The following is a 17,448-nucleotide window of genomic DNA, read 5'->3' as shown; positions in this document are numbered from 1 at the left end:
TGGGATTATAGTAAAGCAAGATACTTTATGTATATATTTCAAAATATCAAAAAATTTATACACTTCAAAAAATTTTTTACAATTTTTACGGTAAGTTACAGTAAAATTTTAAATAAACATCCAAAATACTCGTATACCAAACGGGGCAAGGAATCACCTTTATGTCTGCTCACGGACAATTTAGCGTAGCACTTGAGCAAATACCCTTCAAGAACCTCAAATCTCAAATGAGTCGGAGGAAGTCTGAGGAAACCCACCAAATTATGGCATTGCTTCCATCTAGGCATTTTCTCAAATAGGTTAGTTGCATGCGCCTAATTTGATATCATTTCATCAGTTTAGTCACATGGTACAAGCTTATTTTAGTTTAATTACATGCATCTAAGTTAGTTATATGAGTTGTTGTATTTTCTCAAATAGGTTATAGGAGTTGTTGCATTTTCTCAAATAGGTTGTATTTTCTTTTTTATTCCCTAAAGTTTCTTGTAGTTTTTATTGATTTCTTGAAGGGCTATAGACTCAGAGATAAATTTGGTCGATGGACTGAATTCTTAGTACTTGAATATGTGGATGATGTAGGGGCATTATTCTTCTGTAAGTTTTTCAACATTGAGAAACTTTTGTTAACCTGTTTAATTTATTTTGGATTAATCAGGTACAAATAAACTGATCCTGGTCGTGCAGTGGGATTTTTTGCATACACGGTAGAAGTACTATCTTTTTGAGTTTGAATTCTTTGGCCCATACTTAGGGACTAAAGTGTTGTAATATTTCACAAATTGTGAGAAATGGGCATGCAGTAAGCACTAAGGCTTAAGTAACTCCCCTTGAATGAAGTCTCAGACTCTGCTGCAAATTTCTTCTGCATGCAATTGACTAAGTTTAGTTGTTTGTCATGTGAAATTCATGCAATTGGTATTCAAGTAGTCATGTCTGTTTGAGTGATTCGTAATCAGTTTTGCATGATGAGGGTTTGATCTGGTGATTAAACCTGCTATTTTTACTAGTATTTTAGTCATGTATCAAAGATTTCCTGGGATGTAGAAAGAAGGGTGAAAATTAGAGATTTTACTGATGCAATCTTGGTTTACTCTCAGATGGCTGGAAGTGAAGGGACAGCAGTAACTGGTGATATGAGATCGGGGAATATGATTTTTGAGCCGATCCTGGAGGATGGAGTTTTCCGTTTTGATTGCTCCACAAATGACAGAAATGCCGCATTTCCAAGAGTTTCTTTTGTCAATCCTGTGGATAGAGAGACACCAACATTTAATGGTCATAGAGTTCCATCATATATTCCTACTTTTGAATGTGTTCTTGGACAACAGATTGTTAATATTGAGGTAAATTACATATTGCAAAGCTTCTGTAAGTTTGCCTTTTCATCAGTACTCTCATGTGATAATCATGTCAATTATCCCAAAAACATCAAGGATGACCCCAGTGAATCTTTCCGTGATTTAGTTTCCACATGGTACGTCTTTCTATGGAACAGGAGAGGTTAGTGGTCAGCTTGAATGAACAGGAAAGCGGGTATGTCAATTCATTTGGTTTGCTTCAGGCTAAGTTTTTATATGTAGTATAGAAGAAAATTAATTCCATGACTTCTAGGTATTTACGTGGAACACTATTGCATGGGGTTATGGACCTGGAACCACCTCCTTGTACCAATCACATCCTTGGGTGCTTGCTGTTCTTCGCAATGGAGGAGCAATTGGGGTACTTGCGGATACCACGAGGCGCTGTGAGGTAGTTTCAGTTTCTGATGTATTTTCTATATCCATTCATGGTTCTCAAGTGATGACCTAGACTTGCTGTTTCACCAGATTGACTTGCGCAAAGAATTGAACATGAAGTTTATCGCTCAAACTTCTTATCCCATTATAACATTTGGACCATTTTCTTCACCAACTGATGTTCTGATTTCCTTGTCCCACGCAATTGGTAATTTGCTCACTTACCTCACTTGGTCTTTCTTGCATAACTCAAAATTTAGGTGACAACCAATTCTGAATAAATCGTCTTGTTTTCCCTGTATCTGTTCCCTCATCTGACATCATCCTTTTTTAGTTCTGTATTATATAATGAATGATGCATGGGAAATGTTTCTTAATTTAGCAAAGAAGTACTCGCAGATAACTTCCCTTTTTCCACTTTCTATTCATTATCTTGATGGCGTCACTCCTATATCTATGTACCTAAGAAATTTTTGTTTGATTGGAATGTTTAAGTATCAGATTTGTCCAATTTATGACCACCTTACATCCCTGATGCAGTAGCTTTTTCCTGTAAATTAGTATTTAGGACTGTGTTGCCATATCAGGAACAAATCTGATGCTTAAAATGGCATACCTTTAATGTGCTGCTGCCAACTAGAGGCCTTTAAGCATTAATAAATATCACGTAGAACAGATGCATCTTGTTACAAAAGAAATGAAGATTAAAACATGGGGATGAACTTGAGACTCTCAGTTGACTAAAATTCAAAAATGTTCATCTTTTAGAGAAATTGCCTCATTTTAAGTACGCTTTCAAACATATCTTGATCTTCTTTCTCATGCTTTTTTCCCTTAGGTTTGTAGAAAATTTTCCATGAATATAATCTAAATCTTTCCTTCTGATACAAGTGATAAGTTTTTTTTTTTTTTAAATAATCTTTTTGTGTCATTGTATGTTTTTTTTTTCCCTCAAGTTTTGCAAAATCTATCTGTAACCTGCACTGTGTCACTGTGATTCTGTGACAATGCAGCTGTGGCTATATAATGATAGTGTGTGAGGTGCAATTTGAGGGCATATGGTAAGAATAAACTATGTTTTCCCACCTGATTGATGTTCAGTGGTTCAAGGAGTGATTATCATATATTCATAAAAAGCTGTCTGTAGTAATATTTCTTTTTAGCTTTAAAATCTTCTGGATCGTTTTTTATGCTTTCCATTTATAGGGTTCTTTGAATTTATAATGTGTTGTGATTTCTAAGTCTTCTGTAAATGCCACCTTTGGATTTGGCTTAGTACTTAACATGCTTAGACTTCTGCATATTCCACGTTATTTATCTTATCAAACTCTCCTTCTTACTCCTGAAGCATTAGTAATTCAAGTATGAATTTTGCTCATAGGCACTGTATTTATGCCCCCAAAATGGTCTTTGGGTTATCACCAATGCCGTTGGAGCTATGCCTCAGATGCAAGAGTTCGCGAGGTTAGTTTATTTTACTCTTTCCTAAACTACCTAGTTTACCTGTTTGTTCTTATATAGCACTTTTTTGTACCTGTTTGTTCTTATTTAGCACTTTTCTGTATGTGCATTTAGTTTATTTTACTCTCTAACACATGACATACATGACCATCCCTCCCTCTACCTCTAACGCAAAATTTGGACAGGATGACCAAAAAGCTACAATTTTATTAGTTGAGTGATATTTTTGGCTAAAATAATAGTTTAGTAACCGAAAGATGTAAAGTCAATAGTGTAGTGACATTTTTTTGCCATTTGTTTTTTAATCTATGGTTTCCTTGGCAAGCTTTATAATCAATGAGGTGCAAATTTATGTCTGTGGATTTCTTTGTTTTAATCAAATTTGAAGATATCATTCTTGGGCAAGTTAAATATTTGAAGACGGTCCCTTTTGAACTCTATGATCCTGTCCTTCTAAACTTTATGGTCCTTGTTTTTTCTTTACAATACAATGCAGATTGCAAGGACATTCCGGGAGAAAAATATTCCTTGTGATGTAATTTGGATGGATATAGACTACATGGATGGTTTTTGCTGCTTCACTTTTGACAGGGCAAGTCCTCCTTCCTTGCTTGTCACAATGGATGAATTCACTGTTTATTATTTACATTCTTTCATGGTCAACTATAACTTTCTATTACTGCTGTAATTACAGGATGTATAACTTTCTGGACAGAGGATTATAAGATATTCAATGGTGATAAATTTAGCCACTGCTTAGCCTTTGTGCTGCATGACTTTCTTCTGTCACCTTACAGTTTGCTAATTTCTCTGTTGTTCTTGGAATTTAATAATCACAGAAAATAATGTGGATGCTATTCGGCAATATTTGTAGCTCTTCTGCAGCCTAAAGATAGTCAAAACACAGAGTTATGGGGCAGATGGACTTTTGTCTTCTGTAGTCTTACAGAAGAGAGTAAAATCATAGAAATTAGTAATGCAAAAAGGCGTACTTATGCTTCATCATGCTGACATGCATAGACTCTTTATTGGTTACTTTATTTTAGTTGGGTCTATCGCATACTGCTTCCTGAGATTGAGCTCTGTGGGCTATTTTGATTTTGGTTCAGGAGCAATTCCCTGATCCCAAATGTCTGGTTGACGATCTTCATCAAAATGGTTTCAAAGCAATCTGGATGCTTGATCCAGGGATTAAACTTGAAAAAGGTTATTTTGTCTATTATAGTGGTTCAGAAAAAGATATTTGGGTTCAGACTGCAGATGGGAAGCCTTTTGTAGGTAAAAATATGAATTTCACCTTGGTTCTTCTTAAAGCTTTTCTACCTTTGTTTGGTTTCCCAATTATTTTATCTTTTTACATGCTGTGTCTACATTTAGGGGAAGTGTGGCCTGGCCCTTGTGTATTTCCAGATTTCACTCAGTCAAAAGCCCGCTCATGGTGGGCTAATCTTGTTAGAGATTTCGCTTGCAATGGTGTAGATGGCATATGGAATGATATGAATGAACCAAATGTTTTCCAGGTGAAGTTTATGACCTCTCAGCATGTCTTTCTCTTCTTTTCCTTGCCGAATAATTTCTCATTGCAGTCCGTAACAAAGACAATGCCTGAGAACAACATTCACAGGGGAGATGATGAACTCGGAGGTTGCCAGATTCACTCACATTATCACAATGTATGATTCCTTGTTCTACTCTTCTTGCTCCATGTGACATCAGAGAACCATGCTTCAGAGTCTTAATTTTTTTAATGTGCTACAGTTGACATATTTATCAAATTGGATAATCTGTTGTATTTATTTTGCTTTTCTTTGTTGTCAGTGACTGGTTATTCTGAAGTGTTTGGTTATACTCTTTACGCATTTTAGGTTTATGGCATGCTGATGGCAAGGTCCACATATGAAGGCATGAAATTAGCTGAGCAGGATAGACGTCCATTTGTTCTTACCAGAGCTGGATTTGTAGGTAGTCAAAGATATGCTGTTACATGGACAGGAGACAATCTGTCCACATGGGAACACCTTCACTTGAGCATCTCTATGGTTCTTCAATTGGTAATTGGCTGAGAAAAATAATCATGCTTTGGATTCTTTGTCTGATTAGTTTATTCCACATGCCTATTTCTTTGTATTAAGCAGTGTTAGCTATTGATACAAATTTACCATCAACAAAAAGGAAACTAGAGAGAAACATTGTCTTCATCTTAGTAAACATTCTAAATGACGTACTTTGAATCAATTTTTGTCATGCATTTGATCCACTAAATAGCCTATCTCTTAGCAGGGTTAGGCTTGTCACTGATCTCCCTAGAGACTTAAAGACCCTAGAGATTTTATTTCGGCAAAATGCATTGCATTTTGCTTTCCCTTCTGAGCAAAGGTTCCTGAGTATTTACTTAAAAGGAATCCAATAACCCAACTAAAGAGCTGGTAAACTTGTACATTTGATACCTAGGTAATAGATGTTAATACCTGGAAAATCATTGTTTGACTGCCCTACAATTCTATTTTTGTACTAGCTTAGTAGAAATAGACATATGCATGCAGCTGCAGAATCCTGTAACTCAGTGGTCAACTTTATGCATTCTCCAAGAATATGTGTTCCTATATTTCGTTTCCAATTTAGGGGAAGCTGGATTTTGATTTGTAAAATTTATAAATCATCTGAGCTTGACTGCCTTAGAACTGCACTAAGATGTCATTCCTACTAGTTATGGTTTCAAATAATCTTGTATGTTGGAGATTTAGCATAAATTTGTCATTCTTTCAAATGGCACTGCTTCATTTTGTGTTGCTAAATGAGAGCTTGTATCTACTTGTGTCATGGGGTGGTTCTATCTTCAAATGTTCTATTGTTCGCTAGATAGAAAAAGTAAGTTCCATTGAATAGTGCTGCTCCTTGTATGAATACTCATCCTTGAAATAATAACATGCTTGAAATACTGATACTGTTTTGAATAATTCTTCATTAGGTTGCATTATGAATGTATAGGTAATACTTAGTTCCGTTCTCAAACTCCTTATCCTTTGTGATTAGAGGGTAAAGTTCAAAAGTATTACTGTTTTTCTCCTTGTTCTGAATTAGCTGAATGTTGATTGAAGTTAGATTTTATGGTTTCCATATGTGTTTAAACCAATTGTGTTTTTATATTTCTTTTCAGTCAAAAGTGGTGATATATATTATTTGTCTTATCATGTTTAACTGCTGTACCTAAGGTAACTTAAAATTCAGGGGCTCAGTGGTCAGCCATTTTCAGGGCCAGATATTGGTGGATTTGGTGGTAATGCAACACCAAAACTTTTCAGAAGGTGGATGGGTGTTGGGTCCTTGTTTCCATTCTGCCGTGGACATTCTGAGGACGACACCAATGATCACGAACCTTGGTCTTTTGGTGAAGAGGTTTATCCTTGCTTAATATCTTCAGAACTCTGTTTACTTTGGCAAGGTCTATGTGTGAGATTCATTCAATTTTTAGGGCATTGATGCATTTTTCAGTGCCCCATGAATGTATTTGTTGTTGACATTTACCATTAATGTTTTGTCATTTGAAGCATTTGACATCTGGCTTGCTACTTAAAATGATACTACTGAATTTCTGTCAAAATAAAGAATTCTTTTATTCTGATTTTTATTTGTGAATAAGGGCTCCACTAACTCTTTTAAGACTTCAATACAATAATTTATTTATTCAGGTAGACTTAGATCTTTCTGCATGGGCATTTCACAATATTTGTTGTATTATCCCTGGCCAAATTTCTTACAATTTTTTCTTAAAGCACTGATCTTTTCCATAGTGTTTGTAGACACTTTGAATAGGTAGTGTTCCAAAACCCTAGGAATTATGTCTTTTTTCAATTGGAATGAATTGCTACCCTGGCTGCAGTAATCTATTAAGTATATATTTGGTAAGAAATAGATGAAGATACCCAGCATAATAAAAGTAGAAGCTGATTAATGACAGATCTGGTGGTGACCATGTGAAGTTATTTTGAAGGCATGATGGACTCTTATACCTTTGAGGAGTATCCTTCTGTGTTCGGAGGTGAAATATATTGAGAGCAAAGACTGCTTAGAAAAGAAAAAGGATGCATATACTCAATCTGTTCCTTTGTCTAGTCAGATTTTTCGAGTCTTTCACTGAGAAGTTAACTTGTATCTGTGCAGAATGGATTTTGAATCTATACAACAATCCTCAATTGAGTTAGTTTTCTTAATCTTGATTTTAGGAATCTTCAATATTTACCATGTATTTTGGTGAATTTTGTACTGTTGTAGTGTGAAGAAGTTTGCCATCTAGCATTAAAGAGAAGATACCGCCTTTTGCCCCATATATACACCTTGTTTTATATAGCTCATACGAAGGGTATACCTGTGGCAACTCCCATCCTTTTTGCTGGTAAATCATTGTCATCATCAATTATTTCTTCCTTGTATTAGTGAATGTTTTTTCCCTGAATCTTATGAGTTATAAATTCTAGCATTCCAAGTGCAGATCCAAAAGGCCCCAAGCTAAGAACCTGTGAAGATTCATTTATGTTGGGCCCTCTTCTCATATGTGCAAGGTTTTCTTTTAATTACTTCGAGTTGCTGTACTATGTGGTTGTACAATTATCTTTACATTCTGGTAGTCATTGTGCTTCTCGTACTTGGCTCAGCACATAATAGTAAACCGATATCTGACTCTGGAAATTAGTGACTGAAGGAACTTATTGGTTGTGTTGAGATAAGAACTATCAGAACCTCTAATGAACCATGCTCTGCATAACAGCTTGCTCGGTCAAAAAGAAGAAATGGATTGGGAATTATGGGAAAATAGGTTTTGCCTTTGGTGAGGTTGCAGATTCAGCATGTAGTCAATGAAATATGGATAAGAGCTGCAACCAGCCTTGGCAACACTAGACTTTGGAGGTAGACTTGGCTGGTCATCAAATTACATTGAACTATTAGTGAATTCATAACCAAATGGGCTAAGTTGATCCTTCAGGTTCTTTTTGGAAATAATATTTAACCATGCTCATCCCTCTAATAATATCTACCTGAGGACTGCCTCTCTTTCAGTGCTCAAAGTTTACTTCTTTAAGAGAAGGACTGCATTAATAATTGTTCTATATTCATCGTCCTTTACCTTCTCTTCTTTAATTGTTTTTCTTTATTTGTAATGTTTGTCAATTACACTGTTCTTTAGCTCAATAGTAAACGAATTTCTAACGTTGAAGTTGATTTCATGCAGCACTCAACATGATAAGGAATTAGATCATACACAACCAAGGTTACCTAAAGGCATTTGGTTGAGTTTTGACTTCGAAGAGTCACATCCGGTATTTGTTGCTTGTCATCTGAAACATGCTTGGCCTTTTGCTGCTCTGTGATGCTTTGACTCAACACTTGTTTCATTCCTTCATGGTATTATTAGGACTTACCGGCATTGTATCTAAAAGGTGGATCAATCATCCCTGTTGGTCTTCCATATCAACATGTTGGCGAAGCTAATCCTACAGATGACTTGTGCCTTTTTGTCGCCTTAGATGAACATGGTAATTTGCAACGTGTGAAAAAGATTTTGCCAAATACAATTCTTAAGAACTAATTATTTAGTTGGTCTATTTTATTATGCTCTTATAGATAGTGGTATACTTGAATTTCAAAATTTCTTGATTTGCCACCTCAAACAAGAGTTGCTTTGACATGGACTTTTTATGCTGTCCATGTCTCAGTTTCACATTCTTCGTAAAGTTGGAAACTTTGAAAAGTAGAGCAGTTTCTCATTTTGTTCTCCTTCCTGGGTATTCTGCCAGACTATCCAGCTATTTAGAATGAGCTGTGAAGCAGCTTAGATTTCTTTTCTATTCCTTCAATATGATAGTTCTTTTTAATTGCAGAGAATTGGTTCTTCAAAACCTAGGTTTTTGAGATTATTGCATGTTAAAAATTGGAGATGGATTTATTTTACTGTTACCTGTGGCAGATGTAATTATTTGTCTATTGATTCCATTACAGATTCTTAGAGTCCACAATATTTGGTTAAGATAAGTAGTTCTATGTCCCTTAGATTTGTCAGAATAAAGTAGTTTAGCTCAATTGCAGAGGAGGCAATATTTGGGTTCATTTATTTTTGTAGACAAGGACTGAACACTGTGCAAATTGATTGAATTTGTGTCCACTATAAAACAGGCAAGATTCTATCTTTCTCCCATTAAAATTTTTTTTTTGACAATTTTTATTCTTATGGGAGAGCTTATTGGTGAAGAACATACGTTAAGGACACACTGCAGCATCTTCTAGTTGTGTGGTTGTTCCTTTGCATTGTCTCATGCACTTGTAGTCTTCATGATAATAAGGCAACATTTTATGGTCTAATTATCCTCTGACCTGATTTTCTTTTTCTCCTTGAAGGTTCTTACTGTATCCACCAAAATTTTCGATTGAGAAAGAAATATCATGTTTTACTAGTAAGAAAGGCACACCCTGTGTGCAAAAACTAAAGGAAACTTTTGATTAAAAAAAGCAAAAAGTATGGAAGTCATTGGGACTTATTATGAGATAATGTTTAATGCTTGGTAGATTTGTAGTACTAAACATTGACTGAGACAAAAGTGAAAATCTAAATAATGACACACAATTTAACACTAAATGCCCCTTACCCCTGCTTTATGTATAGTGAAGATATTGCACATCATTACTACTTAATAAAGGATGAAAATCGCTCCGGGTGTAACACTTATTCATACTTTTTGCCAATGCCATTATGGCTAGTATAACTTCCACAACTTCCTAATGCCAACTTGCACATGGCTTCCAATTTTCTCTCTCATTTTCATTTTCTTCTCAATTTCTTTTTCTTTCCTGTAATTGTTTCTCCAAATTGCAGACACGTATTTTGTGCATGTATCACTGGCATTAAATTATGAAAATTTATTGCATCTGATGGTAATGTGGATTTCTCCTATGAAGGAAGTAAACTGTTGCTCCTCTATTGAAATTGAGAATTGACATTGAAGCAGAAGGTGGTGAAACCTTGACAACCCTAGAATCTTTACAAGTTGAACTAAATGACTGGTCAATCTAGACCTAGCACATAAAGGATTGGTGAAGGATGATTTGCCAACTACTTAACAAGGAATGGAATCCCATTTTTGCTTTTCTGAAGGTTTTAATCAAAGAATCTGAAAAATGAGGTTTTATAGCTCAAGCACTATCTGTGGTGGCGATCTTTCAGGAGCTATATCTTCTTCTGGTCATCCATTTCAATCTTCTTAGATTAATCAAACATAATACTGTCTGTAATATTGGATGCTGTGACAAGTGGAATTTGCAGCATCCACGTTGAACTGAGACCTACTCTTTGAAAATTTCAGGTAAAGCAGAAGGTGTCCTCTTTGAGGATGCTGGAGATGGCCATGAGTATACTAAAGGTGGATATCTTTCGACAACATATGTTGCTGAACTCTGGTCATCAGTTGTCACAGTTCGTGTTTCCAAAACCGATGGCTTGTGGAAAAGGCCAAACCGCCGCTTACAAGTGAAGTTATTGCTTGGTAAATGTGCTCTGGTGCGTATCCTTCCTGTTGAACTCAAATTTGCCATGTCATGTTGCTAGGATCTCTTCAATCTTGAATACTTTTAGAAAATTCATTGTGTATTTGCGTGTTCAAGCAGCTTGAAGTATGGGGTACCGATGGAGAAGCTATCCAAATTATGTTGCCTTGACAAAGTGAAGTGTCAAATATGGTATTAGCAAGTGAAAAACAGCACAAAAATTGCATGGGTAATATCCTAATTCTTTCTTCTTTATATTTATTCATTCATATATTGTCATGAGTAGTTTTATGGCTTGGACTGCTTGTTTATCATCTATGATAAATGCATTCACTGAGCTATTTGACAACCTTAATCTTATATTCCATAAAAGAAGTAAAGGAGATTAAAATGACCAAATGTACCATAATATTCCTATTAGTTTATCACTAACACACATGCTGGTGCTTATACATCATTCCAAGCTTGTGACAAAGGGATAGCTGCTAGCATGGCCAAACAATTTGCTGAATGATTCTACTAATTGCTAGCCTATTTTGACATTTGACGTTTGCATGATTGTCCAGCTTAGGGTTTGAACTTTATGATCCTCTGCTATGAGCGGAATTGCCACCTTTACCATTAAGACAATCTCTTGGTCTCCTCTACCTCTAAACTCTTCCCCTTTTAAAACCACCTTCTTTAGAATGAGAATCTCTGACTAAGTTTGACTTGTGTACCTGATTAACATCATCAACCATGGAAAAAACTCAGATGGAAGTACAAGAAACACAAAAAGTGTCTCCTCAAAAGCTGACAGCTTTGCACCACCCATATTATAAGTTCATAATTGGTCTGTAGGAAATACGAGAAATCAAATGATTGACATTTTTTTCGTCAGTTTTAGATATAGGTTTTTTTTTCCAGTTTCAGACATAGATGAATAGGCATGACAACCTTTAATTCTGTATGGACCTCCTTTAAGATCAGATAGTATTCTGTCTGATGTTATTCTCCATAAAAACAGTTTCTTTGCTTATTTCCAGATCATACACATGGGAAACATGTTAACCTTTGAATACAACAGTCAGGCAGTTCTACATGGTTTTGCCAAAAACAAAGAAAGAAACAAAAGCATGCAAACAAATTTGAGAATTAATAAGTAGATATGTATGTGCTGTAACACACTTGCATGTCTATATGACATGGGTAATCAAGATCTATGCATATCATGTGCAAATCATTACAAGTCATTATGCATGTTAATTACTTTCTGTGATGAGGTAGGTTGTCTGGGAATTGTCGTATCTAATGAGATATTTAATGCCACTTTTTCATATTTTGGTATGAGAAGCCGGAATTAATGTTTGCTACATTCTGATTGGCCTGATAGGTATTGAAACATAAATTTTTAAATGTAGTTGTGAATATCTTCTACTGCGATGTGATTTCTGAATTCGTTGTTAAATTTGCAGAGTGCTAAAAAGATACCAGATGCGGACACAAAGGTGTAGAGGTATCAAGGACTCCTATTGTTATGAAAAGTGGAGAGTGGGTTCTTAAAGTTGTTCCTTGGATTGGTGGTAGAATTATTTCAATGGAGCATGTTAGTAGGAATGCCATATCTTCTTGGATTGCTGAAACACTTGGTCCTAGGAGCTAACTTGGATCTGCTGTGCATTTTTATATTGCTCAACTTCAGGGAGAATATCCGTGAATTGTTAATGTCTGCCATCTTGTTTTGCTTAGGCTTCATGACAGGAACTCAGTGACTTCATTGCAGGTTGAGGTTAGCGTCTATGAAGAATATAGTGGCACTTATTACCAATCTGCAGGATGTCAGGTACCGAGGAGTACTATGTTATTGAGTGAGTTAAATGAGTAATTTTGCAACTGCATTTATAGTTTCAGATGCTGTCATCTATGAAGGTTGTTTTCCAGTTTTCCAGTGTAACCATATCCAACAAACTCCATTAGGCAATGTCGAATATTAGGTTATGTGGCAAAGCCTTTTTGCATACAAATGGCTTGAATTGAATCAAGCAAAGAGGTCAATCTACTAAAAAAGGCAAAAGCAAATCATAGCAGCCAATGCTAATCATTTGCCTTATTAAGGGTAAAAATATAGCTTCATTGGAAACGATAATTTAAACATATGCTCAATACAAAGCCAGAGTTGTCTTTGACATGTTATTGGTGCAATAAAAAGGAATATTGTCTCAAGAGGGGGATGATGTAATCTCAAAAACATCAAGAAGGGCTTCAGCATCTTAAATAAGGAGTTTTCGAGTCAGTTTCAAGCGTAAAAGTCCTATTTATGATAACACTGAAATTCCTTATAAGACTGAAAAATGTTGAGTTGTATCCATATATTATATGAAAACGACTTGATCTGCAATAGGCTCAGATTTTAACTGGGTTTGAGCTTCAAAAAGAAAAAAAAAAAAGTTGAAATAAGTTGAAAGTTTTTTTTTTTTTTTTTTCTGGATTCTACGGAAACTCCAAACATCACAACAAGTGGGATTTTTTTTTGGGGAAAGGGGCAAGGTAGAACTTGAAAATCGAATAAGGGATTTCATGCAAACTTTGCTAATGTACCTTTTTGGAATAGATCTTGGGGAAATCTGACATAAAGTCTTGGCTATTAATCAAATATGGTTCGCTCAGGAGGGAAAAAAAAATCTAGAAATCTGAATAGGTGAGCAAAATCGGTCTTCCTAGATTGTAATGAATTAAAACTGTTTTTGCTTGTTAAAGTTCAAGTTGCTTTTTCGCATTTACTAGTTTTTTGGGCCTCACCCTTTGGACGAGCACGCCCAGGCTCTATTTTTAATAGAATCAAAGAGAAAAACATGTAATATTAGCAACATATTGATTATAAACTCTCTTTATCCATAGTACATCGAGCTATTTGAAATCGAAATCACTAACTAGCAAGCACATGATCGGTTACTTCAAGAATCAGCTGTTCAAAGTTCAAGGTTCCAGTGCTAATCAAATTCTAGTACTGAACAAGTATCACTTGTTCTCTGCTGCCTCAAATTGCACTCTGTCACAAAAAAAAGGTTATTAGATTATTCAAGATACAGTCGTTAACTTGCACAAATTTTATGTTCAACTATCTCGCAAAAAAGGGGGGAAAAAAGGCATCTTAATTGTGATTCAATCAACTGACAGCCCTTCTGTATTTCAAACCAAAACTATGCAAATCCACAATTTTAAAACAAGAAACTCTAACTTGGGCACTTGAGACACAAAATGTTCAAGTCATTGGTTCGGCAGTTCCAATGTTTCTACGCATGCTCTTTACTGCGTCATTCTTTTCAAATGGGCTATTGTTTGCTGTTGAATTACACTTGAGAAGTATGTAATATATACTACAATCGTGTTTGCTGTTGTAATTTGCACAAGATACTCACCATTTGAAAAAGATCCACATTCTTTTTGGCCTATTTGAAGCAAAACAATTATGCAAAAATTCGTGGCAAAACTAACAATATTTTGTATGATGCCAGACAGCCAAGATTCAAATTCCACCCCCGCCCCCTTCCCCCCCCAATTAAATTTCATTAACTTTCATTCTTGGCTATAGAAAGTATTGAAAAAGACTTGGTGGATAAGACTGGGCCTTGTTTGGCAAGCAAATTTTTGACCAAGTCTGTCTGTTACAAGTTTTTTAATAACTTTAACTACAGTAATTTCAAAAAACTTTTTAAAGTTTTTAAATTATATTCTTAAAAATATTTAAAAATTTACACACTTCAAAAATTTTTTCTACAACTTCTACAGTAAGTTACAGTAAAGTTTTAGACAAACATGCAAAAAACTCATTTGCCAAACGGGGCCATCGATTCAATTCCAATGCTTACAGCTACCGTTTTTGATTTACGATGGCCTTGTTTGGCAAACAAGTTTTTGACCAAGTTTGTCTGCTACAGGTTTTTTAACAACTTGAACTACAGTAATCTCAAAAAACTTTTCAAAATTTTTAAGCTATATACTTTAAAACATTCAAAAATTTATGCACTTCAAAAATTTTTTCTTCAACTTCTACAGTAAGGTAGAATAAAGTTTTAGAAAAGTGTTAGACAAACATTCAAAAACAAACCGGGGCTATGTTCCCATGAGGTTTTTTGTCCAACATCTTATGTTAGCATTCATTGCTGTTAATCAATCCTTCAATTTTTCATTTAAAACGTCATATCCTTAGAACTTGTGTTTGGGATAAATATCTGATGATATCATATATTATACAGCTAAAATCATATTTCATCCAAAATGGTGCCAACTTGAAGAGTATTGTCCTCTCGACATCTCAATTCTTAACACAAAATACTGCACAACTATCAACATAACTTTTCACCATAAGAAAGAAATTATCAATTGATGGAAGTTTCATGCCTAAGATAACTCTACATGACATGTCTAAGATAATCCAAAATCCAGATGATAGTTATATGCATGTGAAGTATGAAGCCATAGGTTGATAATATCAGTTTCGAAACTGAAAACCAAATAAGCTTTAGCATGAAAAAAAAATTCAGATTTCAGAAACATAGCGCATTAAATTACACAAATTGGCAAATTTAATTACCAATTTTGATGGTCAAGTAAGAATCACTGAATCACCAAAGGCAGCTGAAGCACATGCACTTGGAGATTTTTCAAACCCTGCGTAGATCATACCAAAATACTTTAGCAAATAAATTGGTCAGAACACAAATCATGGGATTAAACATTCAATCAATTACATACAGGTACATGGGATTAAAGATTCATTTAATCACACACAGGTAAACCTTCAGCATGTGTTTAGATGGTCATTTTTAGGCATATTTTCTTAAAGCTGCATAATTCCATAGGCAATTCATATCTCTGGCAAAACTGTCTTCGTAGACAAACTTCGATATTATACTGAAAAAGATGTACTTTTCCAAACCCCAAACTCACAAAAGATGGTAGCCAGGAAGAGAAAGGGATCGAGCAGTATTGAAGAGTGGCAAAAGATTTTAACCACCAAGAACATGAGATGGTAGAGGAGGAAGAAGGCAAGGAGTGGGCGTATACCAAGCACTTGTGAAGGAAGAGGCTGCCTCCTACGCTTATGCGCAAGCGAAGGCTGCCAAGTGTCAAATAATCAACTAACGCTTACTGGGAAAGATGCCCAAATGCTTAAAATTTCCTGGGGCTTGCACCAATATACCTACCGGCTAGAACCTAAGAACAATCAAGCGAAAGTATGCGTAATATTCAAAACAAACAGCTAACATGCACAGTAATTAGTAGACAAAAATCTTCAATCTTACAACCAAGAAGCTACAAGAATAACAAAAAAACAAAATATAAGTACTCTTAATCAACTACATCAGTGAAATTCATATTCAGCAGAAGATAATTGTAACAAAAGCAAAAAGCGATATTAGCAAACAAGGAATCAAATTTCAGTGTTCAAAATGAAGATTAGATATACACAAATACCTCGTCAATAGTATACAGTGAAACCTCTATAAAACCTTTTGTTTTATGCTGGATCATCCACCGATTGGATTATCAGAGAAAGCCCATCTATCCCCTCCCTACATACCTTGCAAATAAACGGGCATAAATGGAAAAGACAGAAATTCAGGTAACCTTTGGTCCACTGCAGCAAAGAGAATGCAGTGGCGGAGCAGCATGCAATTTTGGAAAATTATTTTTTAGGTTTAGGTAATTTAGAAAATTTTAAAGTTGCATTTTATTTGACCTGACTAAATTTTATTAAATTCTCTTTTCTATATGGCTAATTGCTCATATTATTGTTGAAAAAAAAGTCAGAACAATGTTGCTCTGACAATGCAGCGGTACAAAACTATGCCTACTGGGCTGACTAAGCCCGATAGGCAAGAGATTTTTTTTTTTTTTTTTTTTTTTTTTAAGTTTGGCTGTAAGGCTGAAGTCAGCCCGGCAGCTACTGGAAATTTTGGACAAAAGCTGCAGGCTGTTGGCTGATAGCCCGGCAGCCAGCTTAAATTTCTTTTTTTAATTAAAAACTTTTGCTGGTCATAGTTGGGGTTCACCTGCACCATTAGCCCAAAAAAGCTGCAGGGAATCTCTTTTCGGTCAACGGAGTTCACTTGCTCTTTTCCTTTTTTTTTTTCTTTTTTTTTGCGGATGGAATAATGCAAGTTTTGCTTTGGCTGATCTTGTCATATGAGGATCAGCTTATTTGATGTATCTTTGTTGTGTCAATTATCAAATTATTTATTTGTCACATTTTTTTATAGTAAAAGTAACAAAGTCTATCATTTTGTACCATGAAGATCTACTAGCCAGACTCTTAATTGGTTTGAACGATCTAACTCAAGGATTTCAATATGTGTTTGGATAAAATAAAATGTTGATAAAATTTTGTGTCTAATCTATAATTTGCGTGTGCATTTATTGTGCATGAATTCTTAACATGAGATCTTTGAGTTTTCACATTTCAATATGCTATTTAATATTATTTTAAACTTCTATTATTTGAACGAGTATCATTATTTTTAAATTTCACCATTTCACATTATCAAATTGTTCTTCTTTTCTATTGTTTGTTTTTTCATTTTTATATTGCACAATTTTATATTTATAAAATTATAGTTTACATTAAAAATTACTTTTATACTTAACTACCCACTATCGTATTTATTTTTACCTTTATTCTTATAACAACCCACTGCCAAATAATAATTTATTTGTATATTTTATTTAGGTAAATATC

At 34.9% G+C, this 17,448-nt stretch overlaps 1 long non-coding RNA gene and 1 pseudogene across 1 annotated transcript; one reads left to right on the top strand and one right to left on the bottom strand.

Annotated features, from left to right (window-relative positions):
• The first annotated feature begins 143 nt into the window (after positions 1–143).
• On the top strand, positions 144–12,616 carry LOC113705488 (uncharacterized; annotated as a pseudogene).
• A 948-nt stretch (positions 12,617–13,564) lies between these two features.
• LOC113706319 (uncharacterized) lies at positions 13,565–16,621 on the bottom strand. The gene is made up of 3 exons (XR_003451991.2): positions 16,188–16,621; positions 15,304–15,380; positions 13,565–13,758 (listed from the first exon to the last, which is right to left on the bottom strand). It is a non-coding gene; the product is annotated as an uncharacterized lncRNA (long non-coding RNA).
• Positions 16,622–17,448: the final 827 nt, after the last annotated feature.

The sequence above is a fragment of the Coffea arabica genome, chromosome 8c, assembly GCF_036785885.1.
Source record: "Coffea arabica cultivar ET-39 chromosome 8c, Coffea Arabica ET-39 HiFi, whole genome shotgun sequence".
Taxonomy (NCBI): domain Eukaryota; kingdom Viridiplantae; phylum Streptophyta; class Magnoliopsida; order Gentianales; family Rubiaceae; genus Coffea; species Coffea arabica.
Note: the sequence above shows the minus strand (reverse complement) of the source record. Positions and strands in the feature narration are given on the sequence as shown.